The sequence below is a fragment of the Melozone crissalis genome, unplaced genomic scaffold (genome assembly GCF_028551555.1).
Source record: "Melozone crissalis strain CALT ecotype California unplaced genomic scaffold, PUWL_Pcris_2 ptg000041l_1, whole genome shotgun sequence".
In the NCBI taxonomy this organism is placed as follows: Eukaryota; Metazoa; Chordata; class Aves; order Passeriformes; family Passerellidae; genus Melozone; species Melozone crissalis.
The window spans coordinates 9821000-9836504 of record NW_026535819.1 but is presented as its reverse complement, the minus strand read 5'-3'; the positions used below and the strand labels follow the sequence as shown (position 1 = coordinate 9836504).

At 49.4% G+C, this 15505-nt stretch overlaps 1 protein-coding gene across 3 annotated transcripts in view; it reads left to right on the top strand.

The window, feature by feature from the left end:
- LOC128942071 (discoidin domain-containing receptor 2-like) overlaps positions 1 to 15505 on the top strand; it is a 65033-nt gene that overhangs the window by 11431 nt on the left and 38097 nt on the right. Inside the window, exon 1 of one of the 3 annotated variants that reach the window (XM_054284276.1) lies at positions 4159 to 4207. The exons of the other annotated variants lie outside the window; for them this stretch is intronic. The gene's annotated coding sequence lies outside the window, so the exon portion shown is untranslated. Of the gene's footprint in view, positions 1 to 4158; positions 4208 to 15505 lie in introns of those variants that run through there. 3 annotated transcript variants of the gene reach the window in all.

The following is a 15505-nucleotide window of genomic DNA, read 5'->3' as shown; positions in this document are numbered from 1 at the left end:
CTTGAGGACTCTGATCATCTCCCTTCAGAGCAAGAAATTTCCCTTGGCATGAGGTGGGTGGAATGTGGTGGAAGGTAAATACTCCTCTTGGAGCCCTTGTTTTGCACCCCTTGGGAAGGGTGTGTCCCACATCAGGTGTCTGTAATGTCACCACAAGCTCTGTCTTGTCAGCTCTGAGCCTTCTGGTACCCTGCAGAGCAGCTCTAGTCAGCACCTGGTGTGTGGAGGTGGTTTGTCAGGATATCTTGGAAGATGTCATGTCTCAGACCTGCCCTCCTCATCATGCCAGGCTCTGCCCCACTCCCCTCTTTTCCCAGGTTTAGGGCTGGAATGGGTTCTTTGCAGTGGGAGGGTGATTCCAGCAGAGCTGGGCTGAGCAGATGTTTCATGGGGTAGTGGGAGTGAACACACTCTGGGTAAGACAGGACAGGGCTGCGGGGTGTAAACAGACACTTCCACAGCAGCCTTCTGTGTTCCATCAAAAGTTCCTGGAAAGGTGAAGGCAGGAGTTGGCTTTCACCACCTCACACTGAAAGAATAAAAACCTTTAACACTGTGCAGGTCCAGCCTCTGCAGTGGGGCTGTCCTGTGTTCCTCAGCTGTGTCTGTGTTTAGCCCAAGGCCACTTGGGTGCTGTCCTGGTCCTGTGTGACAGGAGCTGTTGGTGCTCACAGGATCACCAGCTCCTGCTGGAGCTTTCCTGGGATAAGGCAGGTGGAGGTCTGGGTTGGGTGGGAATTAGGGAATGTAAGGGGGAGAGCCCCTGGGCAGGGACAGGAGGTTTTGTGGACCTGTTGTGCTGCTGCTGCAGGAGAGACCTGCCAGAAGAAGCTCTTGGGTGCTGTTTGATGATGTTCCTTATTCTTGCTTGGATATGTGTTCCCATATCACTGTTGGTAACTGGGAAGTTGTCTGGTGCAGGTCTCCTGGCATCTCCACAGTGGGATTTTGTCACTTTTCTTCTTGTGCTGGGGACAGAGGAGGAATCTCTTCAGGTGTTCAAGGCCATCAGTCTGGCTTGAGCTCTTTGTGTAGTTGCCTTCACCTCAGTGTTAACTTAATTACAGGTGTTCGCTCATTTATTTCTCCCAGTGCCACCTGATTGAGGGTGGCTTGGGGTCAGAAAAAGGCAGCTGCCCCATCCCAATGTGATCAGCTCACCAGTTCATCACCCACAAATTCCCAATTCCTGCTTTGCTGCTCAGCATAGCGGGTTATTTTTAAGCACTGGGAGAAAAAAAAAATTGGAAGCCCTTTCAAGTCATTATTTCATGTTTTGTGAGTTCACCTCTTATCTCTTGGAATGTGTTTGGAATTCTTCTGGGATTTACATTATCATATAGATGCCTTAGACCCAACGAATTTGGCCTGCATTGGGATAAACAAGCTTTTGTGTCTAAATTTGTATGTGGAATTCAGTATGTGCTAATGGTTCCTCATCTGTTAATTGGATGGATCTTTTCCAAGGCCAAACAGAATCTGTTGGAGAAACAATCACGATGCCAGCTCTGGCCCGAGCTGGGTCCTGCTCCTTTCTGCTCCCTCGCTGTTCAGGAACCTGCTTGTGCTGAGGAAAGCTGTCCTGTGCACAACCAAAACAGGGTCTGTTGATGTTATTGCTGGTCCTTTGAGAAGATGACTTAGCGGTCACATGTGCTGCTATGAGGTCATTAGGAAGTCTCTCAAATACCCAATTTGAGAAGCAATGATGCTATTGCAGAAATATGCTCCCTCTGCGATGTGAGATGCAAAACTCTCCCAAGCACTTGAGTTTGCAATAGCTCTGAGTGGGATCTGTTATTGTGCATATTTGGGCTCATTCCAGTAAAAAAAAAAACAAACCTGTTTTCTGCTTTGCTTTATCCCTCGATTGATTAGTGGATGTACACTGTGGGATCAAGTTACATCTCAGAGGGCATCCAGCAGAGAGCCTTTTTCTGTGCTGAGCTGCTTAAGTGAGTCTGACTGCAAGCTCAGCAGTTTTCCAGCAGTGTTTTGTGCCTCCACAGCAATGTCCTTCCCCAGGGAAAGGAGCTCCTCAGATCTGTTTGTGAGTTGAGCCATTGCTCTTCCCAGCACCACAGGGAAATCGGGAGCTTTTTCTAACCCCTTGATGTTGTTTGTATGATATGAATCTCCTTTGATGCTTTTATTGATGCCACTCCTGGACTCCCTGTTTGTGGATGTCCAGTGTTTCCTGCTGCCACAATCTGCCCTGTGTCTTGCAAAGGGAATTGTTTGGTCCCAGTTTACCCCAGGGGCCTGTATCCAGCTTGGTTCCCATGTGCCACTGTGTCCTCAGGGCAGGCATCCTTGTTCTGGGAGGAGAGTGCCATTATCAGAATGAGTAACACCCCTTTGGAGCAGGCAGAAAGGGATCTGATGTCTTCCCACACCCACCCTACTGCTGCTCATGTCCCAGCCATCCAGGAGCCTTAGGGACTGTCCCATCCCTCTGTGCTAGTTAACTCACTGATGCATGGAAAGATTACCATGAGGGAAAAAAAACCCAAGAAGTTTTATGTTCTCATACCAGAGGTGGGTTATGGGGTAGGGAGGAATATGGGAGCAAGGTGGCACCTGACTGCATCTTCCATTTGGGACTTAGTGTGGGCACAGTGTGCTTCATGTCTGCTTCCTTTCTTGCTTTGGGATACCCAAAATACCTGCTGCTCTGTTGAGGCTTTGTGGGGATTTCTGCTGGAAGCTGATGTAGCCTGTGGGGTTCTGCAGGATGGGCTGGATGGCTGCTGTCCCCTCTTCCTGCTGTGGAGTCCCAGTGAGTCCTGTACAATGCTGGCATCACTTCCCAGCCCTGCCTGCTGGCCCTGGGAGGAGTCCTGGCCCTGCCAGGTGTGAGAGAGAGACATTGCAGCCCTTCCCTTGCCGAGCAGCTCCCTCTCAGCAGGCAGGCTGGCACCTGCATTTCCCAGCAGGCAGGGTCAGCACATTCCTGCTGCTCTCTGCTCTCCCTCTGCTGCCATGGCCCCTGCTGGGGTTGTAGCACAGTGCCCTCAGAGGTTCCTCTCAAGCTCCGGTGCCCTTCTCAGCCACATCAGCGTATTCCCGTCCTGCTATGTCCCCAGGGCTCTCCAGTGGCCAGGGCAGTGCCCATGTGGGCAGAGATGGCTGGGGGCGGAAGGGCTGTGCAGCCCAAAAGCAGCTCTGTAACCCAAAACCAGCTCTGTAGCCCCTGTGCTGGGTCTGGGTGGTCTCACAGTGACCTGCTGACCCTGTTCCCAGCTGCAGTCCTGCTTATCCTGTCACCACAGAGCCACCTGCTCATGACATTCCCACTGTCACCCTTGGTAATTATCTCCCCTGAAATGCCACAGCCTGGTTTGAGTTCTTTATTTTCCCTTGTTTTCTCTATTTTAGAGAAAGGGTACTGAATGTGATGTGCTGTTCTCAGACAGCTGCATTGGTGACCTCCACTGCTGTGGGGCCCTGACCTGAGGACAGCAATGGGTGAGCAGTTGTGATGAGCACACAGAGAGCCCTGCTGTCACAGCTGGGCTCTCCCTCTTCCAGGAAAGGCTTTGCAAGCAGAAGTCCAAATGTCTAAGAAGTGCCTGGGGTTATAATAATTCTGTTGGCTGGACTTGCTAATAAATGACTAGTTCTGTCTCTTTTTACCTTTCCTCGTGGATGGATGAGGATGAGCAGAGATGTTCCTGCCTGGATCCTCCTGCCCAGCACGGGCAGCTGTGCTCGACCAGAAGGTGCAGGCTGGCTCTGCAGCCTGGCCTGCCCCTGGGACTACACGGGCCCTGCTTCCTGAGCAGGAGAGCTGCTTTATGTTGTGGTTTTACTAAATGAATTCAAAGCTTGGCCTTCCTCCAGGCAAAGTCTGGGCCAGGTGCCAGCAGAGCAGCCCCCAGGGAGAGCACTGGAGCAAGGAGGGGCCAACAGCAGGGAAGAGCAGAGGAATCCAAGAAGGCAGATTTGCCTAGAAAACAGCTCTGTTTCCATCTGCTGGGTCAGGAGTTGCTATAGGAACTGGGATGATAGAGGCAGGGCCATCTCCTGGGCCTGTCTATGTGTGCAGAGGGAGGGAGGAGGGAGGAGTCACTCAAGTTTGAACATATCATGTGTGTGCTGGTGGAAAGTTGCAAGGAATGTCGAAACTACAGCCTGGCTCAACCTGTGGAGCTCCAAAGAGCCATAGCAGTTGTTCCCTGTGCTCAGCAGGCCCTGGCAGAGGCAGGTAGGGTCCTTGCAGCTTAACCTGGCTCTCAGCTCGGTGTCAGCGCTCTCTGTTCTCTCCCCTCCTGTTTCTGTCCTTGGATAAAGCCTTTGGAGGCTTGCTGGGAGTGGAGGAGGGGGTTTGTGCTGGGAGGTGAAGGCTTTTCTGCCTGGGAGGGAGAGGGTGGCTCTTTGCAGCCTGTTTTCCCTCCCACAGCTCCAGGAGGGTTTCCAAATTGTGGCCATTCCCTCAGGGATGTGTTCCTGGGTACCCCAGGGCACACAGGGTGTTCTGTGGGCACAAAGTGCTGCTGCCTGGGTTCTGGGCACCAGTGGGCTCTGGGGGGGTTCCCAAATTGTGGCCATTCCCTCAGGGATGTGTTCCTGGGCACCTCTAGGGGCACACAGGTTGTTCTGTGGGCATAGAGGTGCTGCTGCCTGGGTCCTGGGCAGCATTTCTGGGGCTCTGGGGGGGGTTCCCAAATCGTGGCCATTCCCTCAGGATTGTGTTCCTGGGCACCTCTAGGGGCACTCATGCTGTTCTGTGGGCACAAAGTGCTGCTGCCTGGGTCCTGGGCAGCGCAGTGGGCTCTGTGGGGGTTCCCAAATCGTGGCCATCCCCTCAGGGATGTGCTGGGCACGCCTGGGACACACAGGCTGTTCTGTGGGCACAAAGGTGCTGCTGCCTGGGTTCTGGGCAGCATTTCTGGGGCTCTGGGGGGTGTGGGCAGTGTGCCAGCTCTGAGAGCTGCCAGGGCTGAGGCTGGGACAGATGTACAAAGCTGGAGCTGGCAGTGAATTCTCATGGGCAGTGGGAAAGTGAGGGAAGGTGCTCCTGTGCCCTGAGCCCAGCAGCTCCTGTTCCACACAGGTTCTGTGGGGGAGCATTGCTGTGTTCTCACCTCTTCTCCCACAGAGAGGCAGAGCCTGTCCTCTCCTGAAGCACCTACTGCAGTTTTAAACTTTCTCAGGCTCCCATTTACCCTGAAACACGGGAGTATGAATATGCAGGAAGGTGCTCCTGAAAATCCTCATTGTTAGGGCTAACCATGGAGCTCCCTCTGGATAAAATCTTATTTATTTCCTCAGTAAACCCATTTTTTCAGGTGCTGAGAACTTTCAAAAATAGTTGTGTTTCCACCCAGAGTGTTCAGGGTTGCTCACTGCTCCACAGGTATTTCTTTAATAGGTTTGGCTGAAATTTCATCTGCTCTTTTTGTGTCACAGAGGATAATCTCTTAAGAAAAAAAAAAAAAAAGGTGGGTAGTGTTGTTTCTCTTTTTGAGAAGCTGCACAATAAGCTGCTGAAAACTGAAATGTGATCTCTATGCAGAGAGGCAGAGCTTGCCAAACTGGCTGGGATCACAGCCCACCTACTCAGGCACCCATCTTACCACAGGCCCAGGAAAGCCCCAGAGCTGAGTGCAGCCAGCTGTGAATAACCTGCCCGTGCAGGAGATAACCCCTGCTCACACCAGTTACTGCTTTACTTCTGCTTGTCTAGAGCAAAATTCATCTCCAGTGTGCTCTCTGTCACTCTCTTAATGGAATTGCAGATGTTCTTATTATGGAGATCTACTTCCAATATTTTATTGAATTACTCCCACATTGCTCTGTGGCAATATGTCCCAGAGGCTCAATGCACATGGTATGCTGTGGAATTTAATTTCCTCTGTTTTAATTTGTTGTTTTTTAATTTCAGTTCATTTTCAATATGGAAAAGAGGTAAATGGAGACTTTTTTTTTGGTTTAGGCATCATTGTTTTACAAATTTCTTTTTTCCCTTCTCATCTCTCCTGTTTCTCTTGCCTTTGCCTCAAACAATACCATGATTTTCCTACTGCTACCTGCCTCGTGTGTAATTGCTAAATCTTATTACATCTCTGTGGGCTTCTGTTTTTTGTTGTCTTGAGAAAATTTAATCAGAATTGGTCATGCTGCCTTGCCAAAGCTGTGAAATGCTGCTCAAGATTTTTTTTCCTGTGTTCTTGGCTTTTCCTTTGTTTATAAGCAGAGCATTTGCTTTGATTGCTTGAAATACATTGTGGTAAGCAAAGATCTTCTCTGAGCTGTCTCTAATCATGGCAAATATTTTGCTGGAATGCTTAATTAATGGTACCTTCATCTCTGTACATGGGAAGTTAAAATTTATCTTGCAGAGCTGTACCAGTAAATAGCAAACCCAGTGCAACGTGGTTGGAGCTACCTGGAAATCCTCCCTGGAGTCTCCAGGCTTGGTGCTGTGTTTCAGGTGATGTGTGAGTGTTGCTGCTCCCATCTCTGCCAGGCACTTCATAAATTAAACTTTAAAACCACTTTGGGTCGTAAACAAAGTTTGCTGAGGCCAAATGCAACAGCTGTGTGTACCCAGGCAGGGCTGCCTTGGCTGCAGGCTGTGCTCAGCCTCTGGAGGAATGGGACCCACTGAGGTCGCAGCCAGAACTGTCCCCTCTGGCTCCTGGGGTGCTGTGGGGGGCCTGGAGCCCTTCCCACTCCCTGCATTTTGGTATTTGGGGTCATTGCAGTCTGTGGAATGCAGGGAAGGATGGTAAGTTATGCTTCTTTCTGAGACTGGAAAAGCTTCTGCAAGTCTGGTATCTTCCTGTGGCTGCAGGGCATGGCTCTCCATTTTTATTAACATTTTTTGGTGCCATTGGAGCAGAGCCCACAGTGCTCCTCAGGCAGAGGGAAGGGGCTTTTTGCCAGCTACAGGTGCTCTGAGTTTTGTTTTTACAAATATGAAGAGAAATTGCAAAACTCATAAAATGTAGCTTTTGATAATATTATCAACATTTGTGGTGGTTTGAGGGAGACTGGAAGGGCAGCTCAATTAGTAGATGTTCCAAAATCCTGTTTCTGGTTTGATTTTCACTGAACTGTCTCAGAATTTGGCTTCCACCCTTGCAAAAATCAGCAGTTCTCAGGTACTATGTGCAGCTCTGTGCGAGGGTTTGCTTTTCCTAGTTTTGCACAGAGCTTCTCTAGTAATCATTGTTTTAGCTTTTAAATAGGCTCAACTATGAACTATTTGCAAAACAAAGGTTGTAGATAAGGACCTGTTACTGGTATTTTTGAAGGTAGGCAGTTGATAAGGAAAGCTAAAGATGACTGGAAAAGCACAGCAAATATATCATGGAGCAGTGAGAAATATTTTAATATCTGCAAAACAAAATAAATTTCATCAGCGGTGCTTATATTGTTGGGAAAGGTTAAACCCAACTGACTGCTGATAACAATGCAGAGAAGTAAAACATTTCTTTTCCATTTTTGTGGAGAAGCTGGATGATATTCTCTCAGAATACCTCCCATTGCACTGGTAACCAGGGAGGGTGTTAAACCCAAGATAACATTTCAGAGTATTTTGAAACTTGAGCAACACTGGAACCTGTTTGTTTAAAACAAATTGCCAAAGCAGCTTTCTGAATCCTGGCTGCCAATTTGTAATAAATCTGGGAAGACCAAAGGACTTCCAGAAGTTTGGGAAAACATAAATGTTGTAGCAGTGTTTTAAGATGGAGAAGGGAGCAGGTAACCAGCGGGCAGTGCAGACCAACCTCTGCCACGATAAAGAAGGAGCATGCTCAGCAATCCCTGTGCTCTGATGGAAAGCAGATCATGTCCAAAAAAAACCACCTCAAATTGTGGGTTTAATGAGATTTTTGCACTGGTTGCCAAGAGTAGCTGCATTGGCACCATAAACCTGGATCCTGAGGGATGCAGCCCTGCTGTGGAGCAGAGGCTGCTGCTCCCAGGAGGCTGAGGAGGCTTTGCTGTGGGAGCAGGGCTGTGTTGGATCCCCTGGCTGATCCCTGGCATGTCCTTCATGCTTTCCTGCTTGCCTCAGCACTGCTGGTGGGCTCTGAGCTGAGAAGCACCCACTGGGCACTGTGGGGGCTCTGATCCTTGTCCCAGCCCTGTGCCAGGCTGGCAGAGCCTCCCTGTCCCTGTTGCTGCTCAGTGCTGTGTTCAAGGAGCTGATTTAGAAAGTGCCACCTGATACCCCTCAAAAATAGTGACCAGTGGGAATGTGATCCCTGCACTCTGCAAGCAGAGGGTGAGGAGCTGTGCTCTGACATCAGTGTGGGACAAATCAGCTATTCCCTGGTTTCCCTCTGAGCAAACCAGTGGGAATCAGGGCAAAATCTGCCTGGAGGGAGCCTCTGTCTCACCAGGGAGAAGCTTGGGAGAAGCTATTAATAAATTAATGCTGAATCTTGGTTCCCTGAGCAGGCTGGTGGAGTCAGCAGGGACAAGAAGCAGCTCTGGAATACCCAAGAGCAGATTATCAAGGAGGTGCATAACAGGAGGATTGACAGTGATTGTCAATAAGATAATAGGAGTTTCTGCCTTGGGATAATGAGGGATAAAGTTTTCCTTCTTCAGACAGCTGAGCAGTGGGAGAGGTTGTGCAGAGAGGTGGGGGGAGCCTCCATCCTTGGGGGATTTTAAGGCACAGCTGGACAAAGCCCTGTGCAGGCTGCTCTGAAATTGGTGCTAACCCTGCTTGGAGTAGGAGCTGGGATTAGATGCTCTCCTGGGGATCTCCTCCAGCCCAAATAATTCTGCAGCTCAGCAACCTGATCTCCTTCTGAGTGCAAGTTAGAGCACAGTTAAGTAAAAGGTTATGGTGGAGCCCCCTGAGAGCAGGGAGGGAGGAAGGTGGTTTAGATTGAGTGCTCTTAATACCCCATCTGTCATCTCTGTGGTTAACGTGTCCTGGGGATGGTTGCTATGTGAGACTTTGCAATGGGAGATTGCAGGTCTTGAGAAAACTACAGCTGACTTTTAGATGATGTATTTTAAGGATTGTTTAAAAAAATAAAAGCTAGAGAGAGATGTGAGAGATGTCAGTGTTTAGGAACAGTGAAAATGTCATTGTGCTGAGTATTCTTTGGGCCTGTCAGGGTGGGAAGGAAGCTCTGGAAAGGGACAGTAAGGGACACTGCTGCTTCGGCAGGGGCAAGGGAGGTACTTGGAGCTGCTGGTTTGTGCACAATCTTGTTTTCCTGCCACTTCTGTCCTACAGAAACAGCGGTACTGGAGTTGGAAACTGCAGCCTCTGCAGTTGAGGGATGTGTATTTTGGTGGGTGTGCTGGAGGCTGCCCTGCCCCTGCTGCTGGGGAATGGCCCTGTCCTGAGCAGGGCCCTGGCAGGTCTGGCTGGGTCATGGCAAGCACTTCCAGGTTCCTTGGTTGAGATGGGCACAGAGTTCCTGTGCCCTGGGTTGGGGGGGAAAGCTTTGGTTTTGGTTTAGCTGAGCTAAAACCCACCTTGTGGTGCAGTGAATTTGCATTTCCTTATCTTTGGTTTTATCTTGCTAATGGTTTATAATTTTGGCCTTGTTACTTGGATGGATTAAATTACATTTAATACATGCTAATTTCTCCCCAAGTCTGGTTTTGTGACAGAAGTGCTCTGGGCAGTTTCACAAACTGAGGGCACCCCACTCCTGTAGGACTGGCTGACAGGCAGTGGGAAAATGCTGGAGGATTTATTGGTCTTGTGCAGAAGCACCAGCATCTCTCTGGGCTGTGGGTGAGGCACTGCCTCATGTTTGAGTCCATGGGCAGAAGCTCCTCCCAGTGTCACATGCTGTGCTGTGGGTGACTGAAATGCTGTTTTTCTCCTAGAATCTAGCTTCACTAGGAGTGAGGTGTCACTTTCTTCATAACCCCATTAGGATGTTTGGCTACAACATGGAAAACACGGCTCAGACCCTCCTCAGCCTCAGGGCAGGCCCGTCCCCACATCTCAAGAGGGTGACCATGGAGTACACCCAGTCCTTGGTGTTCCCATTCCTCTGCCACTGCCTCAGACTCAGCTCTGTGGTGTCCCTGTCCCACCCCAAGTGCCACTCCTCAATGCTGTCCTTTTGGTCCCACATTCATGTCTCTTGTGACAGGACTCCAGTGCCTCCTCAAAGGTGATGCTGGAGCCTCTTCCTGTCTCTATTTCCCTATTCCTCTGACTTACTTCTCACATGTATCTTGATTAACCCAACCCTTTCACCTAAAATCTGTTTGCTCTTATCTGTCCAGCCTTGTTGCTGCTCTGGGCATCACTCTGAGCAGAAATAGTGACACCTCTATGTCCCCCACCATGTTCCAAACATTGCAATGGATTTTTCTTCTTTCTGACCCCCTCTGTTGTTGCCTAAATCCCAGATCTCCTGTTGCAGCCTTGCACTTCATGCCAGGATCTTGCTGGCCCTGCCCATCTCCCCTGTCACTCTGACACAATGAATTTTGGTGTTGGCACTTGGTTTGTCCAGGTGCCATCCACGTGTCACATAGAGACCTCTCCACTGCTGCCTGGCTGATGGAATCCAGGGAGAGAGACACCACACTCGGAGCTCTCCTGAGGGGAAATTTGTTGCCTTATTTTCATGGGGCTCCTGCACAAGCAGCATGACTTGGTCCATCCTTCACCCTCCAGGCTCTGCTGGAGGGGCTGGCCATGTTCTCTGGCCAGCAGCTCTGCTCTGTTTTGTCACTCTTGTGCCAGTATTTGAATTGTAAACTAAGCGGAACATTTTAAAAAGTGATCAGAATTCTTTCTGCTAAGAGTTTTCATTTTCAAATTCTGTTTGGTCCAAACCAGAGCTGCACATGCTCCTGGGGAAGGCTGCTGGGGCTGAGGTCCCTCAGATTAACTCTGAGGCAAAGAGAAAAGCTCTACCATTGTTTTGGAGCCAGAAAAATGGAAATCACACTTCTCAGCCTGTTATTTCTTCAAGCATCAGATACTGCCCCAATTATTGGCTTTGCTTCTTCCCCCTTGAATTCCTTTAGGAATGGTAGGAGATGCCATCCACTCCTGATTATTCCTGGACCCCTTCTGAGGATGCTGTGATTCAGAATAGCCTCTCCTGTTGTACCCAGAGCTCTGTGTGTGATGCTCTCTGTGTCTTGTGGAGTTTCTTGGTGTGGCTCTGAGCATCTGGAGTGGGATTCCTGCAGCAAACCCTCAGGTCCCACTCCGGGATAATGATCTGCAAAGGAACCAGTTAAAACAAATGCCTGTTTCAGCTGGGATCTAGAGAGGCTTGCAAACATGCCAGACCTCTGTAATGGATCTCTGGAGGGAGAGCAGGGCCTGGAGGAGCTCCAAGTCCCACCTTCCTCATGCACATCACTGAGGAACAGCTCCCTCCTGTGCTCGCTGAGCCTTTGCTGTGCCCTGGGTCTCAGCCAGCTGCTCCTCTGTGGAGGCATGGGCTGGCTTTTCAGGCATGCTATCTGCTGGGTTTTTTGGGGAAAAGTGCCCTCTTTTGCATTTCTTGGTGAGTTTTTCAACAAGTAGATTTTTTTTTTCCACTCTCCCAATGATTGTACCAGGATTTTATTCTCCTGCAGCCAGCTGTTAACAATTAGCAACTTGATCCAGTCGGGCCTGGGAACAGAGTTTAACACTTTCTTGCCTCTCAGAGGATGTTGCTAATCCTGTTTTTACTGGTTTCAGGCTTGTGCTGTAGTTTTGGCACTTGGTGTGTATGTGTGGGCGGGGTGGGAAGATAGGCATGAGTACAGCAGAGGACTAATGGAGCTGAAAGAGAAGTATTGAGCCATTTGCCCAGGAAAAGTCCTTACTAAGATGATTCCCAAGTAGTCTGTACAGAAAGCTGTATTTAGTAGTAATTTCAGTGTGTCCTAGCTCTGGGAAGTGTGCAGCTTGGGAATCCAGTCTAGTCCTGGATAAGATTGAACTCAGCACCAACCAACATCAGTAATTCTTCAAAGAGTGATTTCTGCAGCTCCTGAGTGGGGCTGAACCTGCTCCAAAATGTTTCACCCTCTGGAGGGTGAAAGCCACTGTTGCTGACCCTGCTTAGCACTGCAGCAGCTGTGAGAGAGCTGAGGAATGGCAATGTTTGCTCCCTGTGTCCATCACCTCTCCCAGGGCTCACTGACAGGCACTTTGGTGATCCAGCACTGGGAACCAAATGTGGCGGGAAAAACAAACCCAGCAGAGCCTGCACCAGCTGCTGAGGTGCCTGGGCAGGGCTGCACTGCTGGAAATGTTCACCTCTGCCACACACAAAGGTGAGAATTCATGGGACCAAACTGGGGGAGACAGGGCTAGTCCAGACCAGCCTTTCCTTCTGTCAGCAGTGGAGACACATCCAGAGAGGATTCAGCCTGCTTGTCTTGGATACCCTTTAGGCAAGGGCCCAATTCAAAGCCAGCTTTTGTAGGCACAGATCTGCTGACAGGTGAGCTCTGGATCAGCTCTGCAGCTTTCCCTTCCTTTCCTGCAGGCCAGACTGGCTTCTATGGCTGCATATTCCAATTCTGGCTTGCAGTTCCCCCAAGCCATGCTGTTTTTGTGTTCCTGCAGAGGTCCATGTGCCCATCAAGTCCTGAGAAGCCCCTGGTTCTCAGGTGGCACCTACACCTGTCTGTGCCCCCCAGTTTGTACCTTTTCTCCAGTGCTGCCTGGGTGGCAGGAGCTGAAATGGTGCTTGGGCATTGCTGTGTGACTTCCCTTGTCCCCACACCTCATCCCTTCCTTCCTCCTCATATTTTACATCCTTGTTTAACCACCTGAATGTGGTGCTGATGTGACTGGCTCTGTGGCAGCACAAAAGGTGCCATAAAACAAATGGGCTCTCACCTTATGGTGCTTGTTCAGATGAGATGATGGAGCTGTTTGTGGTGTGTTTATTCAGTTGCTGTGACACTGGTGGCTGTTGTCATTTTGAGAGGACAGGGGGGCACAGCACAACTATTGTTATCAAAGGAAAGTGCTCATGTTAAGTGTCAGGGTGAGCCCCAGCTGGGCTGTGGGTGCTGTGCTGATGCAGAGGGTGGATGATGCCTTGCTCTTGATCCTTCTTTGCTGGGCTTTTGCACCAGGTGGGAAACAGAGGCATTTGAACATTTACTGCTGGCTGGGGCTGCTCTCATTTCTTTCTTGTTCCAGCAGTGGGGCTTGGGCCCTCAGCCTACCCACAGTCCCTGTTTCAGTGCTTTCCAGCCATCCTTCCCCTTATTCCTGGGCAGGTCAGAGAGAAATCCTGTGTGCTTTGGTGGAGCCAGCCTGAATCTTGAAGCTCACACAGTTTGCCAGGCTCTGGAGGGAGGATGAGGGTGTGCAGTCTGTGTGCGGTGTCATTTGCCATTTCAGGGCTCCTTGTTGGGAAATTTTAAACAAAAGGTGAGCAAAAATTTTAAACAGGTGAACAAAAGTCACCTGGGACACATCTCCAAGCTGCTCTTCTCCTTCCAGGGCCTCCTCAACAAGCTGCAGCTCTGGTCGGTGGCTGTGGGAAATGAATTTGTAGAAAATTCTTAAAACCTGATAGAAAGTTTACATAGTATGTAAGCTTTGAGATAGGAAATATAATATAAATACTATAGGCTAAGATACTGTTGAGAGAGACATGGAACTAGAAACAAGTTTCAAAGAGTGGTTTTGTAAATAAGACTAGATACTTTAGAGAAATAGAATTATGAAAGATGTATTGTAGTAGGACTCATTAGTAGGGGTAATTCTAGATGATTGGTTTTAAGGTATTTATAGCATAGTGTGATTAAAACAGGTTAAGAAATGTTTATAATATAATTACAAAATAATTAATTTCTGATTGTTATAGCGTGAGTTATAACATCTGTATTGTATCACCCTTCACATGGGACTAAAAATAGAATAAAAGTTTTTAAAACACCTCTCAGTTGCCCCTTCTCTAGGCCAAAAAAACTCTTAATCCAACAAGTGGCTGGTTCAGATTGGGCACCCAGAGGAGGGATCTATGCCAGATTTGACCCCTGTGGTGCATCTGACCTGGGGCATGGCCAGGGCACCACCACAGGTCTCTGCTGAGCTCCCATCACCTCCTGCAGGAAGGTGGCTCAAGTCAAAGCCTTGGTGTTGGTGGCAGGTCCCTTTCTCAGGTCCTGCCACAGGACTGTCTCCCCCAGGGCTGAATTCTCTGCAGTTCCCTTTGCAGGTGCTGCTTTGGGAGCTCCCAGCACACTGTAGCAAATCACCTGCATAAATCAACGCCCACCAGGCCTGTGTTCAAACTGCCCCAAAACTTCTCTACAAAGTCTCAAAGTCTCTTCTCTGTGGGAGTTGCAGTCTGCCCTGGGATGGTGGGAATCTGTGTTTTCAGCAGCAATTCTTCCTGCTAAGTGTTTTCACTACCAGATTCTGTTTGGTCCAAACCAGAGCTGCACATGCTCCTGGGGAAGGCTGCTGGGGCTGAGGTCTCTCAGATTAACTCTGAGGTAAAGAGAAAAGCTCTACCATTGTTTTGGAGCCAGAAAAATGAAAATCACACTTCCCAGGCTCTTATTTCTTTCAAGCATCCAATATTGCCCCAATTATTGGCTTTGCTTCTTCCCCCTTGAATTCCTTTAGGAATGGTAGGAGATGCCATCCACTCTTCCTGCTTGTTCCTGGACCTCTTCTGAGGGTGCTGTGATTCACTTTGATTCACCTCCTTCCATTCCAGGAGGAAAGGATGGCCTGGCATGCACAAACAGCTTCAGAGTGCTTGGTCAGAACCTCTTCTGTGGTCACCAGACCCTCCTGCTGAGCTCTGGGCTTGTCTTTGCTTTTGCAGGCTCACCACAGGGCTATCACAGCCCCTTCCCAGGCCTGGCCAGGGAGCCAGCAGGAGGCTGGGGCAGGAGGGACCTGCTGATTTTAAGGAGATTTTTGGTTGCCTGGCTGGGCACAGGCACCCAGCATGAGCTCCCCCTCCTGCCTGCGTGTTTGGCTCCCTTCCCAAGAGGGCCCTCGGTTGTTTTTCAGGCTCAGAGCCATCTTTTCTGATGGAATCCAGCAGGGACAGTGGCCAGTAGCATATCCTTAGGAAAGAGAATAAAAACAGGGCAGGCTCCAGTGATCCTAACCCTGATTTAGCTTCTGGGTGTCCAGCAATCTGCAGCTGGGGGGGTTTCCCAAGCCAAAGGTTTTACCTTTGGGTTTAAGGAGCTGTGTTCCTTGGGTGCTCAGGGCTGTGACTTGTACAGTTTAGTTATGCTGAGTGGAAAAAAAGAGCCTTTTGTTACCAATCTCTGAGCTAATGGCATCTGATGCTCCTGCATGCATGCATGCACTGCCACAATGGTGGAACCTTTTACAGCCTCTCCTCCTTCACTAACAAATCCCAACATTCAGTGTTGCCTTTTTACTAAAACTCTGAGGATTCTTGAGCCAACAGCTTCGGATCCTGGCAACTTTACATTTATTGATTCATTCTGTTTTTTTTTCTCCTGGCATTCCATTATGAGACAGAGCCTCTAACCTGCCTTCTGTAAAATTATCCTCCAGGATGGAGCCTCCCAAGGCTCTTTGTAGTGAATGTGGGCA